The sequence below is a fragment of the Gymnoscopelus microlampas genome (assembly GCF_963454915.1).
Source record: "Gymnoscopelus microlampas genome assembly, chromosome: 11".
NCBI classification, from domain to species: domain Eukaryota; kingdom Metazoa; phylum Chordata; class Actinopteri; order Myctophiformes; family Myctophidae; genus Gymnoscopelus; species Gymnoscopelus microlampas.
In genome coordinates this window covers 25,907,014-25,914,219 of record NC_139948.1, presented here as the reverse complement: position 1 = coordinate 25,914,219, position 7,206 = coordinate 25,907,014, and positions in this window count along the sequence as shown.

Below are 7,206 nucleotides of genomic sequence, written 5' to 3'. Positions count from 1 at the left end.
GACTCAGGGAAAAGGACGCCCCTGCCATGCATAGTCCCGTGGGATGCCGTGGGACAAAAGCTCAGGTCTGATCACCCTGTACTGTAGCTAGCCGCCTTTGGGGAGGGTGTGTTAATGGCCGAAACCCCCAAGAACCAAGCGAACACTACTGATGATGTCTCAAAATTACAATCTGACCCCAGCTCCCTTGTGTCCACCATTCATTACCAAGACGACACTCTCACTCTCACTCTCACATGCCAGTGATCCACATTTTTTAAGGGATGGTGTCAGGGCATAACATCCACACTTTGGTGTTCAGATTGTTTATTAAACAATAAGCTGTGTTGTCTGCTCTCACTGCTCCAAAACCAATTTGGCAACAACATTTGCAGGACAAAGAAAACTAAAAACTAAAAACTCAACTCAAAGCAAACCAAAGCAGGATCATTAGCAAAACAAGATCTGCTCCAAACTGTCTGTCTGTGTGTGTGTGTGTGTGTGTGTGTGTGTGTGTGTGTGTGTGTGTGTGTGTGTGTGTGTGTGTGTGTGTGTGTGTGTGTGTGTGTGTGTGTGCGCGTGTGCCTGCGTGCGTGCGTGCATGCGTGTGTGCGCGTGGGTGCGCGCGCGCGCGCGTGCAAAACAAGCTTTTAAAAAATCTGCATCGGAAAGACAGTTAGTTAGTTAGTTAGTTAGTTAATGAGTTAGTGCACAGACCATTATTCTCCTGTAGCATAACAACTTAACAAGCTTATCTTGTCTTGTCTGTCTCTCCTCTCTCTGCCTTTGGTTCCCTGTCTCTCTACACTATGCTGTTGGAAATAAAGCATTAAAGAAAAAGACAACAAACTAACAAAAACATGTATCTTAATAAAACTTAATAGAATTAAATTACACATAACGTTAATTAGTTTTGCTGGTTTCGAGAAGTTTGTACATTTGCATGACTTCCTGTCAAATTGCCATCTCTTTTTATGTCTTCTCTTGCTGCTTCTTGGCAGGAAATACATCAGTAGCATTGCTTTAAGTTGCTGTGGATTAATGTAAATGCAAATGTGAATCAAAATAACAAACAAAATAGGATCATGATGAGCTATGAATGTTGTTACACTCTATATAAGCGGTGTCATGCACAAAGGCAGCCAAAGCGCATTAATGTAATTATGCAAACTCTATGCAAATTGGCAATAACAATTACAAATTGATAGGATATAACCTTATGTCTCTGAAGAACTGGTACATATGTTGTTCAGTTTTCCTTATTTTCGGAAACATTGATTGTCAGTGAAGCATCCTGGCTCTGGGCAATTATCTGATGGCTGTTATCTGTTGTGAACTGTACAAAAACAATTAAATTAAAACAAAGTAAGTACACTTCTTGATTAATCAAAATAGTGTCCTGTTATAAATATGGCTGCACTCAAAATAAATGTTAGTCATTGTCATTATGTAATCACAAATAACACTTATAAATAATTCTCCACCTGTCTCTCTTCCACCTCTGGTATGTCTGTCTTGCCCTCTCTCTCTTCCCTACTGTGTGGTGTACACCATTGGTTCTCAAAGTGGCGTCCAGGGCCCCCAGGGGTCCTTAGGGGAGGTCTAGGGGGTCCCCAGCAACATTTGTTAATATACTGTAGCATCAAAATCACAGCGTGTGTGTGTGTGTGTGTGTGTGTGTGTGTGTGTGTGTGTGTGTGTGTGTGTGTGTGTGTGTGTGTGTGTGTGTGTGTGTGTGTGTGTGTGTGTGTGTGTGTGTGTGTGTGTGTGTGTGTGTGTGCGCGTGCGTGCGTGCGTGCGTGCGTGCGTGCGTGCGTGCGTGCGTGTGTGTGTGTGCTCGTGCTCGCGCGTGCGTGCGTGTGACAGAGACTGACGAGTGATTCATGGTCTCTCCGTCCGCCTCTCAGTGGGAATAGTTAATGTAAGCGGTAAGGAAATGAGGTCATCTTCAGTAAGCAGTATACTGGATGCAGGCACATGTGCGGCCACGTGCATTTATGTTTGCATAAAATGTTTGCTAATGAGATATTTGCATCACATGCATTACTCATTTTTATTGTAAAGCAAGCTTACCGTAATTATTCGATCATATTATAATTGCATTATTTTGTGAAGAATGTGAGGATCGTAGCTATAAAGATGAACGTGAGAAAGTGTTAAAAAAGTGTGCACTTGGTTGTGGATGGAACAATCACACTCACTGTGTGATTCTTGGTCTGCTCTTTTTCTGTACACCAAACGTCTTCACCGAAACTAGCCCATCTAAAAGCTCGTAATGCGTCTGTGACGCCTTGTGAGCTTGTAGATCTGCTATTTTCGGCAAATGGTCACCCCAGAATGCGGATGCGAGTGTTCAAGTGGTTAATGTAAAAAATAAAAAATGATTCCCTATAACACAAAGATTTGGCGGCCCCCCTGCAGTAACTCTGGGTACCCCTTAGGACCCCTGCTTTACACTATACTCCTCTTCCTACTGTGATCCCTCTCTCCTTTACCTGCACCGCTTTCTGGTACACCTGACCGCCTATATCTCTCTCCTTCTACCTTCTTGCTTGCCATCTTCTTTCTTTTTTCTGCACTTTCTTCATACAGTATGCCTTTATCTGACCTCTTTGTCTCTTATTCTCATGTGTTTCGCAGTGATTGTTATTATTATCGTTATTATTATTTTATTGATGTTTTGAATTCTTATTGTTACAATTATTTTGTATTATCAATGAATTATTAGTATGGTAGGATCGTATTATTGTTTCTTTCACACATCTACTCACACTACTGAAACTACAGACTATCACACGGAGCAAATATTTGATTTAATTTAAAACGTAACACATGTATCTCCCATCTTGTCCATTACATTTACGTAACAGGTATGAGTAGTCAATACCAGTGCATTTCACATGAGAGTTATATGTGTCCATTTTACATTAGTTATCATATCTGTCCATTTTACACTAGTAATCATATCTGTCCATTTCATATGAGTTGCCGTATGTCCATTGAGACACATGAGAGTTATCATATCTGTCCATTTTATAAGAGAGTTACACTACCTGTAATTTGATAATGCGGTCACAACTTACAAGGACCTCTGTCTGCTCAGCACCCATTGTCTATTTATCATTCAACCTTATGTTTTCCTGAGCTCCATTACCCTCCTGTCTCTCTTTCACTATCCCATTCCACTCACCCCCTCTTTCTCTCCTCTCCCCACTTCTCATTTTCATAGACTAGATCACTCTCTCTTCTTTTGTATTCTTCTCATGCCTGTCTCTCTCTCTCTCTCTCTCTCTCTCTCTCTCTCTCTCTCTCTCTCTCTCTCTCTCTCTCTCTCTCTGTCTATCTGTCTCTCTCCCTCCCTCTCTTCCTCCATCCCTCCCTCCCTGCTACAACAGATGTTCTTTTTCACCAGAGGCGGGTTCCCAGCTAACAACCTAACATCCCACAGACCTCCATGCAACGTTACAGCACCACACAGAAGCTCTCGGAGAGAGAGACAGGAGGGAAGAGAAGGGAAAAGGGCAAGAGCAGTGCAAATTGTAGACCACAAGCGAGAGTGAGAGAAGGGAGAGGGAGGAGAAAAGAGAGAGATATTGAGATCATGCGCATATAAGTTATACGTGTACACATATACTGTACTGTAGCCTACTCTCACATGCCTCCATAAACAAGCATGCACACACACGCACGCACGCAAGCACGCACGCACGCGTGCACACGCGCGCGTGCACACGCGCGCCTACATTCCTATCTAGGTGTAAACAGATCTGCATGCTCAGGCATTCAAATTCAAATACTCATGGGTGTAACATGGGTGTAAACACAACTAGAAAAAGTGCTCCTTGGAGCACAGGTCTCCACCAGGTCAGGTAGGTTATTGTGGGCCAGCAATGCTCGGAATTCTCCAATCAAGATGGAATATGAAAAATCGGACGGATCCGTTTTGATCACTTCACTATAGAGAGAATGTGTACAAAAATCGGCCTCCTGGTAATAGGGCAATGTTAAAAGGGTGGCATTTGTTCCCCAACGTAGTGTGAATGTGCGTGCAAAGTTTCACCGCAATTGGAAGCTTCGTTCATGATTTGCTTTTTCAAAATGGGCCACTTGTGCAAACTTTAGATGTCAATCTTAGCCAATCAGGATGGAATATGAAAAATCAAACAAATCCGTCTTGATCACATGACTATAGAGATCATGTGTATTGATTTGAGTGAAATTTGGATCAAATCTGAAGGAGTAATATACAAAAATTGGTTTTACATAAGTTGGCCTCCTGGTGGCATTATAAAAGGCAGATGTGAAAATTGCAGGGCAAAGGTTTTTCCTTGGCCTCTAGGGAGTGAGCATACAAAAGTTTTACACAGATCTGTGCAGTTATAGGTAAAAACACGAATCGGCCTGTTATTGCGCCACCATGTGGATGATTTCAAAAGTTTCAAGTGTCAATGTGCGTGCAAAATTTCTCGGAAATTGCCAGCTGTGTTCAGGATTTCAGGCAAAAGGAGCACTCCTACAAGTGGAAGCCAATCTTAGCCAATCAGGATGGAATATGAAAAATCTGAGTACTGTGTACCGATTACGACTAGTCCTCATTAAGGTGAAATTTGCAAACCAATACTTTTTTGTGGTATGGCGCACCTTGCGCGTGCTCCTCTCTTGTGGCATGCTTTTTTTGTGTTTTGTAGTGATTGTCTGAACTCAAAATCTCCTGTAATGTGAGGGCAGCTTTACTCCAACCTTGCTCTTTGTACAGTTTTAAAGCTGATCTGCTAAATGCCTAAATTGTAAAATGTATTTTATAAGTCTTACCAGTTCTATAACTGTCAGCACTGTATTTTAATCATTTTAATTTTCCATTCTCCCTTCGTGGAAATGTATTTGTACACAATGGCACATTATCACATCTGATGCTAAGAGATAGTGACTGGCTGACTGTCATCATTTAAGTCCCTGGCTGTCTATTTAAATCCTCACCACAGCCCCTGTCAGAGATAAGAGAGAGCTGGGAAGGAAAGGTGTGATTTGAAGAAGGAAAGAGTATTAGAAGCAATAGTCTTGGTTGTCAAACCTAGAGGTACAAGAATCTGAGAGCCTTATAGTGTGTCATCTGGTTACAGCAGGAATAAATCACAGCAGGACATTAACTTGATGTTCTTCTTGACACATGCACACAAAGACACACAAAGACACCGCCCCACTGACATACAGAGAGAGTAACTATTGACCATTCAGTGCTTTGTCAGCATCCATTGATATCTATGATTAGGATCTGTCTGCCTTGATCCAAATGAAGGATAGGGTGCAAGCTGCAGCAATAATCCTCACGTGAGTCTACAAGGAAGAAATCAGGAGAGGTCAATGGACTGATTATTTGGTTTGGTAACCTCAAAGCTAGACCAAAAAAAGAACTGAACGAAGTAAGTGGCTAGTAAGGCTATTGGTGAGTAGTAGCTATTGGTGAGTGAGTACTGAGTTGTACACATTAACACATCTTTGACTGACAAGTCTGACAGGTGACTAGGAAAATTACCAATAAACCCAACCACCACCTTATAGTTAGGAAGAATGTCCACAGCTCCCTTCAGGACAGAGGTTCAGACTCCCTATGGTCAGGTGCAATAGATAATAAACTATAAACACATTTGTAATTGTTTTATTTTAACTTAGCTAGGAGAGTTTAGAGAGAAAGGAAACTGAGGGTAGAGAGAGGGGAGACATGATAGGAATTAAATATGACCTTGAGTGTAAAGACTTGTGTCAGGGAACTACACCACCTAATATTTCACCACCAGGAATCCTAACATGCACCATATTTATTATTTGAGGGTTTTGTATAAGATCTCATCATTTTGAAAGGTTTTAAACAATTTAAAGGAAACTGGTTTAATTAATACATATTTGCTACAGTCTTGTAACAAAAAGCAGAACATGACAATTCAGGCTGTAGTTTTTGGAACAAAAGTGACTGATCAACCAACCAAACCAACCAACCGACATAGCCATCCTTAAAGAACTTGACAGGAAGCCTAACATTGTACTCATTTATCACAAATCGACAAATGCAAAATTTTGAATTATGATCAAGGGATTGGACTTGTAACATTCTCTTGAAGGGATAAATGATTTCAAGTTCCAGCTTTGGTCATCAACCAGTACCAATATCCGACATACAAACAGGTGGTCTACAAGGCGTTTGTTTCCCAAGAATATGCAAATGATTCAGATCATTGCAGTAGTCAATAGTACATGTGTAGTACAGTAGTACCGTTTACCTTTTCTAGCATGCCAGGCACAGTAAGGACTTTGAACAGACCAACCCTGCAGGGCTGCATTGATTTCCATGCGTCAGCAGACTGGGGAGTCTGTATGTGCCTGTCAACCTGATGTTAAGTAAGCACTGTCTTGCCAGCCAGATTCAATATAAAATCAATGTCAAGACACAAAATTGATCAATATTGTAAAAACTCTCAAAAGAAAGAGAATTTAAATGAACTATGTTGTTTATTTGATCTAAAAGCACTGTATTATTACTCTAATAATAGCCATTCAAATTTGTTTATCAGTACATCTGGAAAAATTGTTCCTTACAAGTGCTGTGTTTCAAACCTTTTAGCTTGAAGAGGGTTTTTAACAATACAATGAATGAGTTACATCTAACATTGACAAAAACCTTTTCAGGTACATTCTGTAACACTTATTTAATGAGGCCAAAATGTAAACAAACGCAATATCTAAAAAATAAAGCAATTTGGGGGGAAATGGTCGATGTTTATATAAACTGTGGCCAATATTGACAATGAATGATGTTGTAATGGACAATGTGCATGTAGTAACACTAGTGCAGTATGGTCCTTTAATGCTATTGTCTTCTCTGTTTGTAACAAGCAGTGTGCTGACTCCAAAAATGAAGAACAGCTTGTGCCAAAGTTTTTATTATTCAGTGGACAGGCATCTGCTATATTGTTTTTCTTTTTTAATGGTCCTGCAGCCAACCAGCACCTGATTATAGGGCTGTGCATGGGTTACTCTCTCTATATTGCCTATATATTAAGAATGTGTCAAACATCTCGAGCTAGTCAGTTTGCCTTGAGAAAGCCAAGAATAAAGTCTGTGCTCTTTAGATTTTGAGCGTGGTTATTTGCATAATTGGGCTGGGAATGGGATGCAATACCCGATCAAAAGCAGTCACTTGAGACACATTTAAAAGTCATTCTAATGAACCGG